At 31.4% G+C, this 22,201-nt stretch overlaps 1 long non-coding RNA gene across 1 annotated transcript; it reads left to right on the top strand.

Moving 5' to 3' along the window:
- The first annotated feature begins 14,700 nt into the window (after nt 1-14,700).
- Nucleotides 14,701-20,217, top strand: LOC143057938 (uncharacterized). Its single transcript, XR_012972885.1, has 3 exons — nt 14,701-15,106; nt 19,245-19,307; nt 20,053-20,217. It is a non-coding gene; the product is annotated as an uncharacterized LOC143057938 (long non-coding RNA).
- The last annotated feature ends 1,984 nt before the right edge of the window (nt 20,218-22,201 follow it).

Genomic DNA, 22,201 nt, shown 5'->3' with positions numbered 1-22,201 from the left:
CCATAACCTTTAGCATAGTATTTTGCCATAAATAGTCGACTAGGTGCTTAAGTCTACTATATTTTAAATTGAGGACGAATGTAACATTAATATGAATGTACAAACATGTATTAATTGTTTGTTATAATCAATGCAATGTTTGTATTGGGCTTTCAATAATAAAAACATTGAGTATCACTAAAGAAATATTGATTGTTGAAATGCCCAAAAGTTACAATGGAATTGGTCAAGTTATGTTCTTATAAGAAATATAGGTTACAAGTATTAGGACATACTTTTTTAAGCAGGTAACGTTTTACACAATATAGAAAATATTATGTTTATAATAATGTAAATGAGACAGCAATCCAACAATACAAAAAAAAGACATATAGAAACCAACTTTAGGTCTCCCTACTGAGAATGTCTTTATTCACCTCATTTGAATTCTGGTGAAGAGTTCTCTCCACTGGCGGTTAAACCATATCTTCTCATTTTTAAATTGATCACAGAGTAATTTATTGATATTTTGGAATTTTGTTAATGTATAATTAATTTCTGATAATTTTACATAAGTTAACACACAGTGATAAAACTATAAATTTCACATTTGTTAAGCACAAAATTGAATTAACTGATGCTTTTCGCATTTGTTACCATAGACTAAGTTACTGATAAATTTGTCATTTGTTTAGAACAGAATTATTTACTATTTTTTTAACAAACCTGCATGTCTACCCCAGAGTTGTTTACTGATGATTTTAACATATGTTTACCATAGAGTTGTTTACTGATTATTTTAACACATGGTTACGATAGAGATGTTTATTGATACTTTTATAACATGTGTTTTCTATAGAGTTGTTTAAATACAACTCTGTATTTAACATATGTTAAAAGTATCAGTAACTATATAGTACACCGAATTATTTACTGATAATTCTAACATATGTTTACCATAGAGTTGTTTATTGATGATTTTAACATATGTTTACCACAGAGTTGTTTACTGATGATTCTAACATATGTTTACCACAAAGTTGTTTATTGATGATTTTAACATATGTTTACCACAGAGTTGTTTATTGGTGATTTTAATAAATATTTTCCACAAAGTTGTTTATTGATGATTTTAACATATGTTTACCACAGAGTTGTTTATTGGTGATTTTAATATAAATTTACCACAGAGTTGTTTATTGATGATTCTAACATATGTTTACCACAAAGTTGTTTATTGATGATTTTAACATATGTTTACCACAGAGTTGTTTATTGATGATTTTAACATATGTTTACCACAGAGTTGTTTATTGGTGATTTTAACATATGTTTACCACAGAGTTGTTTATTGCTGATTTTAACATATGTTTACCACAAAGTTGTTTATTGATGATTTTAACATATGTTAACTACAGTGTTGTTTATTGAAGATTTTAACATATGTTTTACAACAGAGTTGTTTATTGGTGATTCTAACATATGTTAACCACAGAGTTATTAATTGATGATTGTTTCATATGTTTACCACATTGTTATCTACTGATGATTTTATCATATGTTAATCACATTGTATCTACTGATGATTTAAACATATGTTTACCTAAGAGGTATTTACTGATGATTGTTGTATGTGTACAATGGAGATGTTTATTGTTAGTAATGACATTATTTTGTTACTACAATGTTATTAACTGATTGGTTTTTTATCACATAGTTCGACTTTGTCCATGAAGTATTAGTAAGTCAATGAGACTAAAATATGTTTTTGTAATAATCATAACTTGTAAATGTTTATATTAAAGAAGAATTAGCACTTTCAATTTTTGTCTCATCTTAACGGATTCATAAAGCAAGACATAGGTATGCTGTTTCTGACATAGGGGATGGCGTAAACAATGTATTTGTTTGTGATTTGTTAGAAACTGCTAGTGAAAGTTCAATGATATTTAGTATACAGTTACATTAGTATTGGTACATCTCATTTCCATGGAGATTATTTTGCCCCCCCCGGTCATGAACTATTTACCTTTTAAACCATGCTTAGTGACATGTCGATGTTTTTGTTTAAATAGGTCATTTAATGGTGAATCATAGTGGTAGGTTATTGATATTTGACTTGCAGTTGTATTAATATTGACATATCTAATTTCTATGGAGATTGAGAGAGAATTTCGGATCCACGAGTTAATGATTTTCATTTGTTTCAGTGGTAACTGACTGCATCCAATTAACAAGCGCCTATAACAGGAGCACGTGTAAATGTAGAAAATGTAGGTATACAATTACCACGTGCTGATAGTGCGAAGAGTCTTTACTCTTAAAAACATACGATATTAAGTGACAATTTAAATGTTCTTCGTCAACTAATTGAAGTGTATGTTTCTTGCACAAATGTCGGAATGTTAACGTATATTTTCGTTTCCTGCTTCACAAAGTTTTTAAAATCTAGACGCTACCATGTTTTGACCTCCACAATGAAGAATGTTCAAGTGCTACCATTAGTCAAGAATAATGTATTCGGAATTGTACTCATAATCTTTATGCAATTCTCAACCCTTAATATTCAGTTATCATTTGAAAAACACAAAAAAATTGTTACAAAAAAAAGTAAAATTACAAATATATTGATCATTCGAGGAAAATACCTAGTAATCAATTGGCAAAATGAAAAACTCAAACATATCAAACGAACAGATATTAACTGTCATATGAAACCTGGTTTAAAAGCTAACTAAACCTCTCACCTGTATGCAAGTCGCATCAAATTCCATTATATGGACAACGATGTGCGAACAAAACAAACAGCCTTAATAGGTAAAAATGTCAAAAAGGGGTACAACGGTCAACATTGTATTGTTATCTTAATCACTATAAAAACAAACAAATATGTAACAAAGAAGCAAAAAGTGGTATGTTGACCAAGCATATTAGCAAACATTTAAGACAAGAATACATAAATTGACCATAGTACAATAACACAATGACGGGATATATAAGTATAGAGCCATTTTATAAATGTATCAAATAAACATAAAAAGGCATATAGACAAATCACATTAGCAAAAATAAAAGAGAAGAAGACAAAACTATTTTACAATAACATGATGACGGGATGTATAAGTACAGAACCACGCCATATGTATTAAAATAAACACCTTAAGGCATTGAGACAAAGCAAGTTAACAAATATGAAAAAATGAGAGTTATCATAGAACAATAACACAATGACGGGATGTACAAGTACTGAGCCACGTCAAATTGATGTAAAAAAAAAACCAGACTAAACAGTAAAAGTAATATTCATAAAGACAAATAAAACAATAGCATTACACGTTACTTAAATGATAAAACAACGTCAGTACCCAGAATCTATACTTCACGACCATCGAGAATTATTTATTAAGTTGACACAGAATATTTATCAAAAAGGTCTTGGTAACTTCGAATTCCAATGAACATTTTTTTTTAACACTATGAGACGTTCTTTGACATACCCCTGGTTCCTCAACTTTGTGCTTAAACACTGGTGACGTTTCACCAAATTTGAGTATGTGCTAGAAGCTCTTGTATACTGAATAAGTTGGGAAATGTATATCCCATATGCAGGTGAATTGGTATATTGCTACTAAGGTGAGGAAAATAGATTATTTCAAAATGAAACTCGTCGCGTTTGTCATAGATTTTGGTACAAAGTATGTCAAATTCGAGGTATAGGTTTAAAAAGCTTGATGTATAGATACACATCCACATTCATTTTGTTTTTATATAGAGGTTTAGTTCTTACTATTCTACAGCTTGTCGATACTTTTATTTTTGGCATTGCAAAAGTCATGTCTTCTTTGACTGTCCATGACGTTAAAATACTAAAAACTTGGGATGTGCTTTAGTTTCTTTTAGTCTCTGATGCATGATTTTCTTTTATTATTAACGGATGTTGGCTTTTAAATAGTAACTGCGTGTACTCTCAAATCTCAGTTTAATGTTGTTGTTTTTTTAACTACATAATAATTTTATTCATCAAATATTGCTTGTTACATAAACCATCAAGATTCCAAGCTTCTCTTGGCGTACCCTGTTACAATCCACTGACTACCCAGGGAATAATCAGCTGATTAAATTAATTGACATACATTTTGTTTACAAAACTCTATTATAACAATATAGAAATTATTCATTGATTATGTTTCTTTTAATTGAAAGCAACATTGGACTTATTGTCTTATGTCCATTAATATTGGTATCTACTCTCTTGGTGTATTCATTAATAAAAATTCTGAATACGTCTATGTTTTTTGTTTTCTGCTCAGATACATAATACGACTTATATATTGAAAAACTAATAATTGTAACCAAAAAATTTATTGGGTAATACTTGCTGTCTGTAATTTTGTATCCCAATATCATGTGTTGTAATTTTATTGAAAAATCTAAATTACTCTTTTTTAAGAGATCGTTTATTTGTTGCCGAAATCTTGTTAAATAAGAGCAATTGAAAAAATAATGAGCATAGTCTTCTTCTATGTTACAAAAGTTACACAAACTGTTATTAGTTATTTTCCATTGTAATAAATGCTTTTTGGTTGGTACAATAAACTGTAGTAGTTTCCATCTGTATATTTTTAATCTATTTTCAGTTAAGTATTTGAAAATAAAGTTATATAATGAATTCATATTTGAAGCTTCTTGCAACGGTAAAATTTTGAGCCACCTGTTTATCCCTACTGACGTTTCTTTTTTACTATTCACTAGAGAGTCATATAACATTTTATTTGAAAAAAATGTAGTCTCAAAATAACGATATTTCCATGTGATCTTATTTCTCTGGATATTTACTTTACTTTGGACAGAATTTTCTTGTTTAACTATGTCAATCCAATTTTGTGGAATGGATTGTTTCAATTTATGAAATTCAACAATCCAGTTTACTTTACACTTTAATTTGTTCAAAATATAATTTTCTGAAAGTGACATAGTGTCATCTAGAATGTCATTCAAGTATATTATATCACTTCTAATCCAGTTTTCAAAAATAATTGGTTTCTTATGAAATGAAATAAATGTATTCTCCCAAATTGTTTGTTTTCTTATATCAGCATATGTCACTGCTTGTTTTGTTTGCCCACCCCCAGTCAAAATCCAGGACTTTATTACTTCTCTATAAAATTCTGGAACATATTTAAAATATTCTAAATGTTTTATATCATTTAAATTCATATTGAATATAACTAAAATATTATTAGACACTTTTAAATATTTAAAAGGTATAAGCTTCCAGTTGGCAAATTTACCATTAACTAGTCTATATACCCATGATGCTTTAAGCGATATAAAATAACTTTTAAAATCGACCATTTGTAGGCCTCCTTTTTCATAAGGAAGTGTTATCAGGTTTCGTTTTACTTTGTCTGGTTTCCCATCCCAAATATATTTAAAGCTTCTTGTTTCTATTTCTTTAATATAATTTTCAGGAGTTAAGCAGACACTTCCCAAAAACGTAAATAACGGCAAAATTAATGCTTTAATAATTAGTATTTTCCCTAAAATTGATAGATTCCTTTTTTCCCATGTCTTGAACAATTTCATCATTTTCTCTATTTTACAATTCCAATTTGATTTTTTTGCATTCATCTTTATCATGTCCAAAAAACACCCCTAATGCTTTAATGGGTTTATCTCCCCAATTAATTCCCGCAATTTTATCTTTACATGATTTTAATTTCCCGATCCATAATCCTTCTGTTTTATTTCTTTTTACCAAAAGTCCTGAAAATGAGCCAAAAATTTCGATTATATTCATTGCAGATATTACATCGTTTTTATCTTTACAAAACAATGTTGTGTCATCTGCTAGTTGTGAAATTTTAATGCTGTGACTTTTCCCATCTAACTTAATAGTGATTCCTTTTACTTCGTTGCTGTTCCTCAACTTAAGAGCCATAATTTCAACAGCCAAAACAAACAACAATTCTGATAAAGGACAGCCTTGTCGGATTCCCCATGAATTTTTGAAATTTTCTGATACCCACCCATTGTTCATAACACATGTTTGAACATCTGTATACATAGTTTTAACCCACTTAATGAATGATTCATTAAACCCAAAATGTTTCAAAGTTCCAAGCATAAAATCCCATTCTAAAGAATCAAATGCTTTTGTGAAATTCACAAAAACAATTGCTCCCTCTATTTTGTATGTTTCTGAGTAGTCTATAACATCTTGGATTTGTCTCAGATTAAACCCAATAAATCTATTTTTAATATAACCGGTTTGATCCTCATTTATAATTTTTGGAAGTACCTTTTTTAAACGTTGCGCAAGAACATATGACAAAATTTTAAAATCTATATTAAGAAGTGATATTGGACGATAGTTTTCTAAAAGTAATGGATCCCCCTTTTTAAATATCAAAGTTAATATACTAGTACGTTGTGAATATGAAAGACTGTTTCTATCGTATCCTGTATTTAAGACATTTACTACTCAGTTTAATGTTAATGTGACCTGTTGATACTATTATACAATTATGTTTTTGGCGGCAAGATTATTTGTACAAGGTAATGGTTTACTTTCTTTTATTTAACATTTCACAGCTGTATACTACTGTTGCCTTTATTTATTCAGCCCTTATTTGATTGATTGTGTCTTTACATTGTGTAATAAATCTAATTGGTTTAGTTTAGTGTATGCTCATTTGTCTTAATATATGTCCTTTGATTGATTTAATTGATATTTAATAGTGTGTGTTTCTATGTGGTGATTGTTTCGGGTCAGGGTTAGTACCTTTGAGATAAAGACAACAGTAGTATACCGCTGTTCAAAACTCATAAATCCATGGACAAAAAACAAAATCGGGGTAACAAACTAAAACTGAGGGAAACGCATTAAATATAAGGGGAGAACAACGACATAACATTAAAATGTAACACACACAGAAACGGACTAAGCATTACACACAATACTATGAGAATAACATATATAACATCAAAACCAAATACATGAATTTGGGACAGATAAGTACCGTGACACGTCTTATAGTAATGTGAATTCACACTCAAAAATAAGAGAAAACAAACGACACAACGGAAACACAACGTTAAAACGTAACACACACAGAAAACGAACTATAATATAACACTGGCCAATTTCCTGACTTGGTACAGGACATTTTTAAAGGAAAAAATGGGTGGGTGAACCTGGTTTTGTAGAATGTCAAACTTCTCTCTTTTATTGCCATGTGAAATATAACATTAAAATGACAACACAACATTACAGGACTACAATATAAATAAATAGGAGAACACATTTGACAAAGAAACACAGATTAAGCAGTAGATCTTTCGAATTTTTGAGAATCCACATCTGGTTAACACCACTGGTAGAATATATCTCATCACAATATTTTTGAAGCCCATCTTTAACTGTAGAAAGAATAGCAGTCAGTACTTTAGAAAGATGTTTAGTCGAACATTTTGAAGACCAAGCTATTTATCGTTCTTTATATGGATTTTTGTGCAATTTAGGTATCCAGTATAATGAAAGTAAGTTTTCTTCGTTTTCTTTGATGTTGATACCAAAAGAAAGAAGGACAGATTTGTGATTTTGTAAATTTCGTCCTTGGTAAATGATGTTAAAGAATATGTAGGGTTACCAGTAGTTTTGTTTATTCCAAGTTCTGTTGTGAGACATTGCAAATAATGTTTTTCACATATGAAGAAAATATTATGGATGCTTTATCTGCTGGAACAACGACATGTTTGTCATGCAAAGAGGATAAAGCATCCACAACATCCGGATTCTTCAAAGGGTTAGTAACTCTTGTACTCATATTACATCGTAGTTTTTGTATGCGCCTCTGAATGCATGATCGAATAGCTTTGATCCATTCAGACAAAGTGTCCAGTTCTGGTTTGTCTTGTTCGCGCTTTACCCATTTTCCTGCATAGTCCTCAACTGCATCCATCAGTAACTTGAAATTCTTTTTCCAGTTGATGGGCTGGGGGATTCTATCTTTGGTCCCTTGGCTAACAACTCTCGTAGTTGTTTATTGGTAACAATTCCAAGGTCACCAGTAATAACATGACCAGCTGGACTATAATTGTATTGTGACGATGCATATGAGCAATCCGGAGGCTTGGATTTTGTATTTTTGAGGTTAAAAGCCTCTAAAACTCTTGGATGCAATAGACTTGGTGTAAGTATAAGAAATAACAGGGGTAGCTTTATTTTTTAAGTAATCAGGTATAGTTTTTTGTACAGATTTTTGATGGAAAATATTGCTAATATTTACAGCATCTAAACCTTTATTGGCGTACCTTAAAAAATAACGTTTTTCCTCCCTATTGGATGTAGTCGATATGGGTTTGAAAAGTCTATGTTTAGCAATGTCCATGATTATTGCAACTAATCTATACAAACAAAATGTTTAAAGTTGCTGCATTGGTTTGCACCTGTCTAAGTCAGGAACCTGCTGTTCAGTAGATGCCGTTTATTGAAGTGTTTCTCGTTTTTCGGTTTTGATATATATTAGACCATTGCTTTTCCTGTTTGAAAAGTTTTACACTAGTTATATTGTATGGCTCTATATAGCTTACAGTTCGATGTGAGACAAGTCTCTGTGTTGAAAACCGTACTTTTGACCTATAGTGGTTTTTCTTTTACAAATGGTGACTTTCATGGAGATTTGTCATTTTGCACTAATACCACATCTTCTAATATCTATATAAGAATGCTTTCTATAGGAGAAATAGTAAATAGCATACACATCAGAACATTAAAAAGACACAATGAGTTGCATCACGAAGGTGTTGCTGGACTGCTGTTTCATTTCGTTTGATATCTACCAAATGCAGAGTTTATATAGATTTTTACATGGTATTTTTCATATTTGCCCGGGTATCGGCCCTAGACACCCATATCAAACCAGAAGGTTTAAGCCAGAGAGCTTGATATGATACCAGTGCCAATATGGAAAATGACGTAATAATCTATTTATTAAAATATTTTCCACCGGTCGAAAAAGAAAGCATATATATTAAATTATTTTAAATAATTTCAACAAAAATTTTTAAAAAAAAAGAATTGAAGAAATAATCAAAAATATGTACATGCATGTGTGATAATAACTGTTATCGCTATTTTACGACTTTTTCATTTGATCTTGCTGACTGATAGTTTTCTTTCTCTGTGGAGTCGAATGATACGAAAATTATCGCTAGAAACTACGGACGCACGTGCCAGTTGTCATGAAATTAATAATGTCGTCAGAGGTAAAAAAGCGATGAACAGATTATCAAAGAGACCAGAGGGATAGTCAAACACATAGATTGAAAATAAACTGATAACGCAATGGCGCAATATAAAAAGACAAACACACAAAAAAAGTACAGAAGACACAACATAGAAAACTAAAGACTAAGCACCACGAACCCAACCAACAACTGGGGTGATCTCAGGTGTTCCGGACAGGTAAACAGATCCTGCTCCACGTGTGGCGCCCCTCGTGTTGCTTATGTTATTACAAATCCGGTAAATAGTCTAATTCGGAAGGTCACATTCATGAAAGAAAAGGGGATTGTAGTTACGACGTAAGGAACATATCCGATATCATTTGTGAAACGGTTATTCCATAACGGTCAACCAACTCGTGATGGCGTCCATAAAATTTACGAAAGGATGATTTTAACTTCACAATTTGAAACTCTTGGTTTAATAGCTTCCTTGTGAGCAGGAACCCTCTATCAAGAAAATCATGATAGGAAATGCAAGCCCGGGAATATCGTATCAATTGGGAGATATATACCCCGTATGCAGGTGCTGCTGGAATGCTGCTGCTAAGAAATGGAAAGTTCACAATTGGAAAGCTGAAATCATCTCTTTTGTCGTTTAGTTTTGTTTTCAACCGACCCTCATTGTCAATTTCTAGATGTAAGTCAAGATATGAGGCCGACTTAACTGTAACTAAAAGATCTTTAAATTTGTTTTAGTATCAACATCTGATTCACGCAACCTCTAGAATAGGCAGTTTCAAAATAACTTTGGTGCCTGGCTTTGATTGCTGATAAAATAGATGTTCAAAATTTAGAAAGAGGTTTCATAGTGCACTTGGAAGAACCAGCAATATACCGTTGTTTGTAAGGACACTTATGTAGTTTAGGTATCCAATACAGTGATGGTTCATCTTTTCTTCAAATTCCAAAGGAACATAGAGTAGACCTATGATTATCCAGGATTTCCTCTTTGGTAAAAATGTCGTGAGGGTATATGTTCCGTTTCCATGTGAATTGTCAATACCTAATTCATTTATCAAGCAGTTTGTGTAATGATATTGACACAAAAACGATGTTGTTTGGAGCTTTATCTGCGGGGAGAACAATATATGTGTTGTCTTAGAGGAACAAGAGGAACGACTTTACTATAAGTTTAACAAAGTTTTTAACTGAACAGTATCATGAAAACGTAACTATAGAAAAAACAAATAGTGATTTGATTACCAATAAGACAACTATTCACAAGAGACCAAATGACACAGCAATTAACACATATAGGTCATCGTACGGCCTTCGACAATGAGCAATAGTCAGCTATAAAAGGCCCCGGAATGAAAAATGTAAAACACTTCAAATGAAAAAATTAGCGATCTAATTTATGTAAAAAAATAAATAATGAAAAAAAAGTCATGTTCCTTCTGATTTCGGATCGACTCTTTTATTAAGTAATAACACACAAGTAGAGAAAAACTCTCTGGTTTGTTTTGTGCATTGATGCATTTATATATGTGGATTTTGACTATATCTACTTAACTTGGGTTTGTTTGTTATAGTCATTTAAATAAAACACTTCAATAAAAGCTTTGTTTAAAGTATCAATTTCAATACGGCTATGTTTATGAATAACCTTTAGTGGAACGAAACTATGTTTTTATTAATGTTATAATGAACACGTGTATTTGTTTGGACATTTGTCACATGACTAGATATCGGTATAAGGTATACTCTGAGTATTTCACGAGCAAAACTAAGCGGAAAGAATTGTAACGGTAAATCTTTGTGTAATTTTGTGTCATTCGACGCTTGCTTTCGGACAATTTATTCTGTTCATTTCTCTTCAATATAACCGAACAAACAGAATAAAGTCTACTTCTACAGGACGACTAATTGCTTGATATCAGCAATGATGTTGCAACCAGATCAATCTATGCTAGGAACTTACACGCCCCTTCTCTGTATTTAAGTTGTACATGGACGGGAAAATGGATAATCTTGAATCCAATTCAATACGCGAACAAGACGCGATGTCCAATAAGATAAAGAAAGAAGTTTGTATCAAGTTCAAACAGGAATTCAGTTCAAGTTTAACGAAGAAACCGTTAATGAACTTAATAAGCTTTATAAGTTTATTCCGTCAACAGAAGCACATAGTATTCGTGTTGTTTTGGATTTGCTAGATAAAGTTAAAGGCGGTTATAAGCTAATATGGATCGCAGATTCTTCACCGACAGGATGGTCAAAAGTCCGTGAGTACGATTATAATTTTATACTGATATTGCTTTTGACAGTGAAGATATGAAGAAAATTTGCCAGGCGGAGATCCGAACCATGCTCACGAAGAAAGATAACTCAAACGGGAGTCTTGCTCCGTATTCTAATAAACCCAGATTGCCTACAGCCGAATCCTATGTTAATCCCACCTACGATCAACAGCTACTGGGGCAGCCCTTTCGTAACAGCGTCGAACGGCTTGAGGCATTCCAGTTGACTTTTTTTAAGCAGTTTGGAGTAAAAATTGCTCCCTCAAATCTGGATCCGTTGGTGGCGGATCGTCTGAAGTTGCCAATCTGACGTCAATCTGCAGATGCATTCAGAAATGTAAATGATAAGTATAATTTTACTGATTTTGATTGTTATGAATGTGAATATGGGTCACAGTATGAATTAGATAATTTATCAACTCAAATTCATTATTTTGAAGAAATTAGTCATAATTTCATATCATTTACGGGTGTTAAAGGACGGTTAGCGAAGCATGTAAAATTTTGGAAAAGTATTGGAGCAAATTCTTTTGTTATTGACACAATAAGAAACTGTTATGTCATTCCATTTATGGCCCCACCGTTTAAAATGCTCTTTAAGAGTAATATCGAATAACAAATCGGCACTACTGAATGAATCATTTGTCTTGTTATCCCAGAAAGACGTGTAGATGATCTGCATGTATCCCATGTATCAGTTATTGGAAGATTTCCAAAACTAACTGCTTGGAACTTAGCTCGGGTTGTAGGTAGAATTATTTCCATGGCTCCAGTCATTGGCAATGTTGATAGAGTTATGATAAAATTTTGCTATATGGCAATAGAGTGTAGAACAGAATGGGACAAATGGATGTTGTTTCCATGTCCTTAAAAAGTCTTATCAGAACTTCAGTTTTGGTTACAAAGTATTACTAATCTAAACATTAAGTTGTTGGGTCATTACTCAAAATCACATGTTGTAATTTACTCTGACGTGACGCCAGTGGTAAAGGGACAGGTGCATATCCAGTAGAACTTGACAAGAAAATTGTTCATGAAAAGTGGGATTTTTCTGAAGCAAAAGAAATTTCAACATGGAAGGAGTTGAAAGCTATAGAGCTGAACTTGATATCTTTCAAAAATGTTTTTGAAAGCAAAACACTTAAATCTAGAGGTAGCGTGAATCAGATGTGGATACTTAAAAATTCCAAAGATCTTTTAGAATACATACAATCTAAATCTCTTTCATCTTGTAACAGTATTAAAACATTTGACTTTTCTTCTCTTTACACAAGTATTCCACATTCCAAACTAAAAGACAAAGTATCTTGTCTTAGGAAGGGATCAATCCTACTTTGTAAAGGATCACTATGATTCAAACAAAACATTCTCTGAAACTAATATTATCATGATGCTTTCTTGATTGACAACATATTTGTCACGTTCGGAGGACGTGTTTTTCAACAGACAGTCGGAATTCCAATGGGAACAAATTGTGCCCCTCTGCTTGCCGACTTGTTTCTTTATTATTATGCGACTGACTTCATTCAGGATCTTCTTAGGAAGAAAGACAAGAAGTTAGCAATATCCTTTAACTCTACTTTCCGCTATATAGATGATGTTCTTTCATTAAATAATTCAAAACTTGGTGACTATGTGGAACGTATCTATTCCATCGAACTAGAGGGTCGGTTGAAAACAAAACTAAACGACAAAAGAGATGATTTCAGCTTTCCAATTGTGAACTTTCCATTTATTAGCAGCAACATTCCAGCAGCACCTTCATACGGGGTATATATCTCCCAATTGATACGATATTCCCGGGCTTGCATTTCCTATCATGATTTTCTTGATAGAGGGTTACTGCTCACAAGGAAGCTATTTAACCAAGAGTTCCAAATGGTGAAGTTGAAATCATCCCTTCGTAAATTTTACGGACGCCATCTCGAGTTGGTTGACCGTTATGTAATAACCGTTTCACACATGATATCGGATATGTTCCTTACGTCGTAACTACAATTCCCTTCCCTTTCACGAATGTGACCTACCGAATTAGACTATTTACTGCAATAACATAAGCAACACGACGGGTGCCACACGTGGAGCAGGATCTGTTTACCTGTCCGAAACACCTGAGATCACCCTTAGTTGTTGGTGGGGTTCGTGTTACTTAGTCTTTAGTTTTCTATGTTGTGTCTTCTGTAATTTTTTGTCTGTTTTTCTTTTTAATTTTTCGCCATGGCGTTATCAGTTTATTTTCAATCTATTAGTTTGACTATCCCTCTGCTATCTTTCGTCCCTCTTTTATTGCCGATATAGACAGAATTTGACAATATTTATAGATTATTGTTGATCATCTCAACGAGATTGATTTTCTCGCTTGAGCCCGTACGTCGAAAGCGAGAAAAGCAATCGAGTTAAGATGACCAATGATAATCTGTTCATCGCTATTTTACCTATGACGACATTATTAATTTACCGAATTTGTAATCACATAAGCAACACGACGGGTGCCACATGTGGAGCAGGATCTGCTTACCCTTCCCGTGCACCTAAGATCACTCCTAGTTTTTGGCGGGGTTCGTGTTGTTTATTCTTTAGATTTCTATGTTGTTTCATGTGTACAATTGTTTGTTTGTCTTTTTCATTTTTAGCCATGGCGTTATCAGTTTATTTTAGATTTATGACTTTGACTGTCCCTTTGGTATCTTTCGTCCCTATTTTAAATGGTACACAGATAACTAGAACTGTGTAAAAATTGTAAAAGCTGGTAGTATGAATGAGACACTACAAATTTTAGCTTTGTCGATATTTTCGGTCTGTATCTAAAGCTGATTGCATCAGTAGAATGGTTGATTGAGATGACTGGGGTGTATCAAATGAGATTTTTTTCAATTTATGAATGATTTATGGGGTCCTTGCACAGTATACTGGTTTGCTTATATTCAGAATGCAAAAATCTGTAGATAATGATATAATTCTCTATTTTGGAACCCATGCGCAATATCTGTAGATTCTTTCAGACAAGATTGGTCAAATCAGAAGAACTGGTGAGTACAACCTGTTAATTCTGTTGTTCGATGTATTAAACACTTGATTTACTGTAAGGCTAATAGTACCTTGATTGTTCCTAAATGGAAATCGGCAGCCTATTGGACTAAGATTTTCGATAAAAATACCAGATGATATATGTTACAGATGTCTTTTTTTTTTCTTTTTTTTTCAACGTAACAATATCTTTATTGCATATTTGCTGTAACAATTTACTAAGTTTACAGCTTTAACTTAGTATCCCTCATGTTAGCTTACCTAATAGTTAAGGGAAGCACTATTTGGCAAGGTATTATTTATTCATAATATTAGTATTCATAACATAAAATATTTCACAAAATATATTTGATAAATTATTATGATCATACACATACATTACATTTTGCTTCTTTTTCTCTTTTTCATAGAATTTTTTTTCCGGAATCAACTCCGTTATCGGTATGATCCGTGTTTCCATTAGTATTGGCCACAGTGTTGTTTTTCGCATGTGCGTTATCGGGTATAGTTTTGATGTGTGTCGTCTAAATTATATAAATATTATCCACTGGATTTAACGATTATATATGGTGAGTTTACTATTCAAGTTTTCTTTAATTATCTACTGATCTTTTTTTGTCGAAATGTATGTGTGTAATTCACAAATAGGTAATTTAAGTGTAACAAGTTGGAACACTCGACATCCGAAATGATACATTATTTTTCCACATTAATTAATAAACGTACGGATACATTTATACTATAACAATTCTTTTTATCTTTTGTAAATACACATTTTAAAATATAAAAAATGCAGTATAATTTATATGTGGTGACTCATGCATGGCTGAACATGCTTACAAATATTGAACATGCATGGTTGAACTTGATTATAAATATTACCATATTTGTCTTGTGTACAATAATCAATTGTGTACACAATATTTTGTGCTTCGTAAAAAGATTAGTCCTGATTCAATTGAATTTTTGCAATGAATCTATTTGTTTTTAGAATTATCTGATTAGTTTTTTTGTTATTAAAGTTGTTTATTTCAATAATTTCTGAAATTTCTTTCTGGAAAATTTTTAAAATGTTTATTTTTTTGTCTTCTTTTCTGAGACAAAATGTGATTTGTGTATTGAGAAGGATATAATAGTTAATATGTAATTAATATCAAAGTATGCTAAGTCTTCAATTTTGTACCCTGTTACTAAATTTTCTAGGTTTATAATATCTTTTTCAATACCTAGGGATTTAATTAATGTCATTATTATTTTTAGAAAGTCATTATTATATGAGCAATTGACAAAAAAATGTTCATAGTCTTCCTTTTTTTTACAATGCTTACATAAGTTGTCTTCAGTAATTTTCCACTTGTTTAAAAGTTCATTACTTCGCAGTATGTAGTGAATAAGTTTCCATCTAAATATTTTCAACCTATTATCAGTTAGATATTGAAAAATGAAAACAAAAGTATTTTTCAATTTAGAATTTAAGCGCTTCTCAAATATTTTTTCCCACATAAGAAAACCATTTGGTTTATCACAACTATTTTTCAGTGTGAATATTTTATAGAGTTCTTTTGTACTCATCAAGGGAGTAATTGTCCTGTGCATAATTTTTAAGTCGTTTATAAATTTAACTTTAGTTTTGAATGAATCTTCAGTGCAAAGAATTGTTTTCCAATCAGTTGGTATTGCTTTTTTAACATATATATTTGCCTTATCCAATTTTGTTTATATTTTAGTTTAGTTAAAATGATAGTTTCAGAGATATTGCCCTGTTCATCAATTACATCATTTATATTGATAATGTCACTTTTTATCCAATCTTCAAAGTTTAAACATTTTCCATTAAACCGGATATTATCATTTCCCCACAAAACTTGTTTTCTAATTTCAAGAAAATTTTTAGGATATTTTTTATTACCTCCCTTTACACTTATCCAATCTTTAATTAGTTGTTTATAGAAGTCCGGTAAATATTGTAACTTATCTTTATCAATATCGTTTATATTCTTTAAATTCATTTTAAATACAAGAATATTTTTTCCTAATTTGTTGAAGTAGAATTTGGGAATAATTGTCCAGTTGTCATTTTTATTTTCATTTAATTTAAGAATCCAGTTGATATGTAGTGATTTTATATAAGCATCAATGTCTGTCATTTTAAGTCCACCTTCCAAAAAATCATTTGAAAGTGTTGATCTTTTTATTCTATCTCTTTTGCCTTTCCAAATAAAATTGTATATTAAAGTTTTAAAGTCTTGCAACATTTCCTTATGAATAATGGTGTTTGATGCAACATATGTTAGGTTTGGTAAAACTAAAGATTTGATGACAACTATTTTTCCTATGATAGTAAGATTTCTTTTACTCCAATCAGATATTTTTTTTTTACTTTTTAACAGTTGTTTTTCAAAGTTAAGTTTTTGACATTCTTGTTTATTATTACCAAAGTAAATTCCGAGGCTTTTGATTGGTGTAGTACACCAATTTATATTTTCAAATGTTTTCCGACTGTGTTTTAATCGACCAAGCCATATTCCTTCGGTTTTTGTTTTATTCAATTTCAAACCTGAGAGAGTTCCAAATGTTTCTATTAAATTAATTGCTAGAGATACATCTTTTTTTGATTGAAGAAATAGAGTAGTGTCGTCAGCTAATTGGCAGATTTTCAGGGTGTTACTCTTACCGTCTAATTTTATTTCTAGTCCTTTTAAGTTTTTATTTTCCCTTATCTTTATCGCCATAACTTCTACAGCTAGAACAAATAGTAACGATGATAACGGACATCCTTGTCGGATCCCGCGAGATGCCCTAAAACGGGAGGAAACCCATCCATTATTAATAATGCATCCTTTAATATCAGAGTACATTGTCTGAACCCACCTTATAAAATTATCTTTAAATCCAAATTTTTTTAAAGTCTCAAACATGAAGTCCCATTCTAATGAGTCAAATGCTTTTGTAAAATCAAGAAATAAAATTGACCCATCAATTTTGAAAGTTTCAGAATAGTCTATGACATCTTGTATTTGTCTTATGTTGAAACCAATATACCTATTTTTGACATATCCTTTTTGATCAGTATGTATAATCCTTGGTAGCAGGGGTTTTAATCTTTGTGCTAAGGCATAAGCAAGTAATTTAGCATCATAGTTTAAAAGAGTAATAGGTCTGTAATTGTCTAGAGAAAAGGGATCATTCTTTTTATAAATTAGAGATATTAAGCCAACTTTTCTGAGTGTTAGATAGTTTTTTTATAGCAGTAATTGAAAGTGGAGACTATAAAAGATTTAAGTTCATCCCAGAATGTTCTATAAAATTCCACATTTAGTCCGTCTAGCCCAGGTGCTTTATTAAGTTTCATTTTAAAAATCGCATCAGTACATTCATCTACAGTTATTTCCCCTTCGCAAGAATTACTTTCACAATCAGTTAATTTCTTATATTCCTTGAGAGAATCTAAATACTTTTTAGTTGCTTCTATTTCAGGGTTTTTTGTAGAATATAAATTTTTATAATAATTTGCTTCTAATTTTAATATTTTGTCTTGATCTCTTGTAATTTGACCTTTATCATCATATAATTGGGTTATTGTTTTTCTACTCTGTCTTGATTTTCCATCCCTAAAAAATATGCAGAATTTTTCTCTCCTTCTTCAACCCATTTTACCCTTGCTCTTATTTGATTCCCTTTTATTTTTTCGTTATAGAGTTTTCCTATTTCATTTTCTATATTATCTATTTCTTTTAATATATTATTGTTGTTTTTATTATTGCATGTATCAATAATATTATTTAATTCTGTTAATTTTTTTTCCAATTTGCTGATTAGGTTTTTTTTATTCTTAGCTTTTGTTTTGCAATAGCTTATTGTCTGGTCTCTAACTTCTATTTTGAAATTGTCCCACAGTATGTCAAGATCTGTTCTTGTTTTAGCTTTGTTTTTAAATTTTTTAATTATTTTCCTAATTATTTCAGCATAGTCTTCATTTTGAAGTACACTGCTATTTAATTTCCAGTATCCTTTTCCTTTTTGGCCTCTGTTTAAATTTATTTTTAAAGAAACACAGTTGTGGTCTGTGTATTGTAATACTATTGGTCTAATGTCACATGAAACACAGTTTTTGAATACTTCTGGAGCTATTAAAAAATAATCTTTTCGTGTTGACTCTGACCTATCTTTACTGCTCCATGTAAATTGAACTTTATTTGGATTTTTGGTTCTCCACACATCATTGAGTTTTAGGGACTTTATAAGTTTATTTAAATTGTGAACTTTTTCCTATTTTTTTGTTGTTTAGTTTTACTTTTTGAATCAATTTGAGATAAAATTTCATTATGATCTCCTCCTAAAATAAGTTGACCTAAACTTTTTTCTTCTATTAATGTTTGGACAGTTTTGAAAAAAGTATTTCTGCTTTTTGGATTGTTTGGTGCATAAATATTAACTATTGTTATTATAGTATCATTTATTTCAATATTAACAAGTAAAAGTCTTCCTTCTTTATCTTTATAGTCATCAATTATTTTAAAGTTTAAAATTTTATTCAGCCATATGGCAATACCTCTTGAATTGCTAGAACCATTACTTAGTAAAAGTTTACCTTCAAATTCAGTATTTAAATTGTTTATTAAATTATCTGTAAAGTGTGTTTCTTGCATTAGAAGAATGTCACATTTTTGGGATTTTGACCATTCAATCAATCTTTTTTTTTATCAGATTGTTGCAGACCTTTACAATTAACTGTACAGATATGAAGATGTTTGTTAAATACCATGATTGGTGAGTAGTTAATTTATTTGTAGTCTTTTTAAATACGGTGTTATGTGTATTTTAAAAGTTAACATAGGTAAATTTCCGTTGAGTGATACAATTGGGTCACACTGAAGTTGACCTTCACAGAGCACGAGACTATAAATAGACATCTTTTCAGTTGTTTTATTTTTATCACTTTTCTCTGTTCTAGGACATTTATCTACGATTTGTATTATGAATAAGCATAAGTTATTGGTTTTTCTTTTACATTTGAAACTTAAATTGTTTATTTTATAGTTTATACAATTTTTACTATTGACAATGTTATGATTGTCATGATTGTTATCTTTGTAAATAATGTTTATAAACAGGGTAAATTTTTTACCTGTATTTGTATTTACAATCCTTTTGCAAAAAGGATGAAATGCGTATTTCGTTTGAATGTTTTTACATGTATTCACAAGTAAAGTGTTAACACAATTTGTTTCTATTAAAAGCATACAATAACAAGTTACATATACATTCGTAAATAGATACAATCTATTGTTTTCTTTTACATATACCCCATAGGTCATTATTTGGGTCATCCATGTGACTTCAGAAACAGGCATTAACATGTGCCTCTTAATTTTAGCACACTCAATGTTTGTTAAACAAATACAAGTACAATTATTTATGTGTTTCATATTGAAATACATATGCAAATCAATTTTAAAAAACAGAACAATATTTATATACATACATGGTAAAAGATATTTATTTTTATTTTTAGGATAAGAAGACCTCTCTGACTGAATTTGAATGAAGAAATATGACCAGATTAATAAAAATTTGATTTTTTCCAATGTAGCTTTACTGGAAACATTTAACAGTGTGCTTGATAATAGTGATTGTAAAAAATAAGTAGTTTGATACCAATTAAATGTTTTGTATTTTACAGTTTCTTTACTTTTTAGTCTGTGATAGGTATCACTTGCCAAAATCAGAAAATTAGAATACAGCGGACTACATTCTAAATATATACCAGCAATGAGAAAAGAAAAAGTGAAAAGTGTTATATACAGTGACATTTTTTTAATTTTTTTTTAAATGATAAAAAATAATATCAACTAAGTTGAAATAGTTTATTGTTAATTTCAATGTTCAATATATATGATATCTCCAGAACTTAAACTAGATTTTTGTTGTTTTTGATTTTTTACTTGTGTTGTTACTGGCACCGTCATGTAGTTTCTCTGTGGGCGTCACTGGAGACTTCTCTAAACCACTTCTGTTAGAAGTTTTGACTGGAGTATCTTGATGTTGGTTTCTACGTGTAGACTGATTTGGACCGTGAATAAAACTGGTGATTTGTGATTGACCACGGGAATTTCTGCTGGTAGCCTCACTGGATGTATGTGAGGGTTTGTTCGTTTCCCTTCGACCTGGTTTTATTTTCGGTCTCGCTGCCGGAGGTTGATTTTGTTGATCTCATATAGGGCTCGAGCTCTGGTCCTCAGTCAAGATTGATTGTGATCTTATAGAATCATCGTAAGTGAGGCAGAATCGTTTTCTGCATGTGCTTCATTTACAGTTGGTTGCATATCATCAAGGTTATCATTGTTGTATGTTGGTTGTGTGTTTACGTCACTCGTATCATAATGATTTTCATGATTTGCGCTCGTGGCACCTTCTTGCTCCTGCTCAGAAGACATTTCACTGGTGCATTCATTTTGCCTGTGACCTGATTCACCACAGATTCTACACTTCCAATCATTTTCACAATTTTTGGTTGTGTGTCCGAGCTCCATGCACTTGTTGCATTTAATGTTCGTCATTTTGTTGACCTCTGTAAATAACCGTTGCTCTATATTTCCCAATTGGAATAGACTTTGGAATAACAGAGGTCAATGGACCTTCACAATAAACTATTCTGTCACCAGTTTGACAGTTTGTTATCATGTCATTGTAACGTAACCTTTCTCTTAAGTGCTTCAAAATTACACAATTGTACCCCTCTAAGGCTCTCAAAATCTGTCCATCGTCAGCCGAGAGTGGTACATCTTTAATGCGAATTTTCACATCTGTTGAATTTTCTTGTATTCGAACTCTAGGATTCATAGAGTATATAGAGATAGATTTGCCTCGAATTTCAAGACCTTCTGAAAGGAGAAATTCTTTTCCTTTTAATGTGTCAAGATATATTCTCCACAGACCTTTAATTCTCTGAAGGCCCATAACTGATCTGTCTGGCACGACTGCACCTACAGCCTTATACATTTCAGATATGGTTAAAAATAAGCCTCTAGTGGCTTCTTTTGGGATATGACTAAAGACGTCTGATTCTTCCACAAACACAGGTTTTACTGAGGACAGAGAGTCAGTTGTTTCTGATTTAGGACCTCTTTTAAATGCTTCGGCATACGGCGCCATATTGGATTCTTCTTGCGTGTTTGATTTGGTCATGTTCACTATAATATCTTGCTAGTTTTAAATTGCAAATGCAATTTTACGAGTCAATGATTATCATTGCTTGTAGTCTTTACTATTTTAAATAATCTGCATTCAATATTCACCGAGAATTGATACTAAAAGTTTTTTTTTGCGGAGCTACTCACAGACCCGTTACCTTAGTCAGGGGCCGCAACTCATTTCATGTTACAGATGTCATTGAATTTAAAAATATAGAAGGTATCTTTGTAAGAGGGTCGAAACCAAATTCTATTTGCTCAAGAACAATTCATAACACCAGTCTTGGCGATTATGTTAGATCCTACTAGGTGGCGGTGACACGGTCATAAAGATTAAGTCGACATGGTCACGTGTATAAATGGATTTTACTGATAATATATTGGTGGTGACAAGGTCACTTATAAAACCATTATAGTTGACAAGGTCAAATGTGTAGGACAAGGCTTCTGGATTAATGTGAAGTATGGTCA

The sequence above is a fragment of the Mytilus galloprovincialis genome, chromosome 1 (assembly GCF_965363235.1).
Source record: "Mytilus galloprovincialis chromosome 1, xbMytGall1.hap1.1, whole genome shotgun sequence".
NCBI lineage: Eukaryota > Metazoa > Mollusca > Bivalvia > Mytilida > Mytilidae > Mytilus > Mytilus galloprovincialis.
The sequence above is the reverse complement of the archived record's forward strand: the minus strand, read 5'-3'. Positions and strand labels throughout refer to the sequence as shown.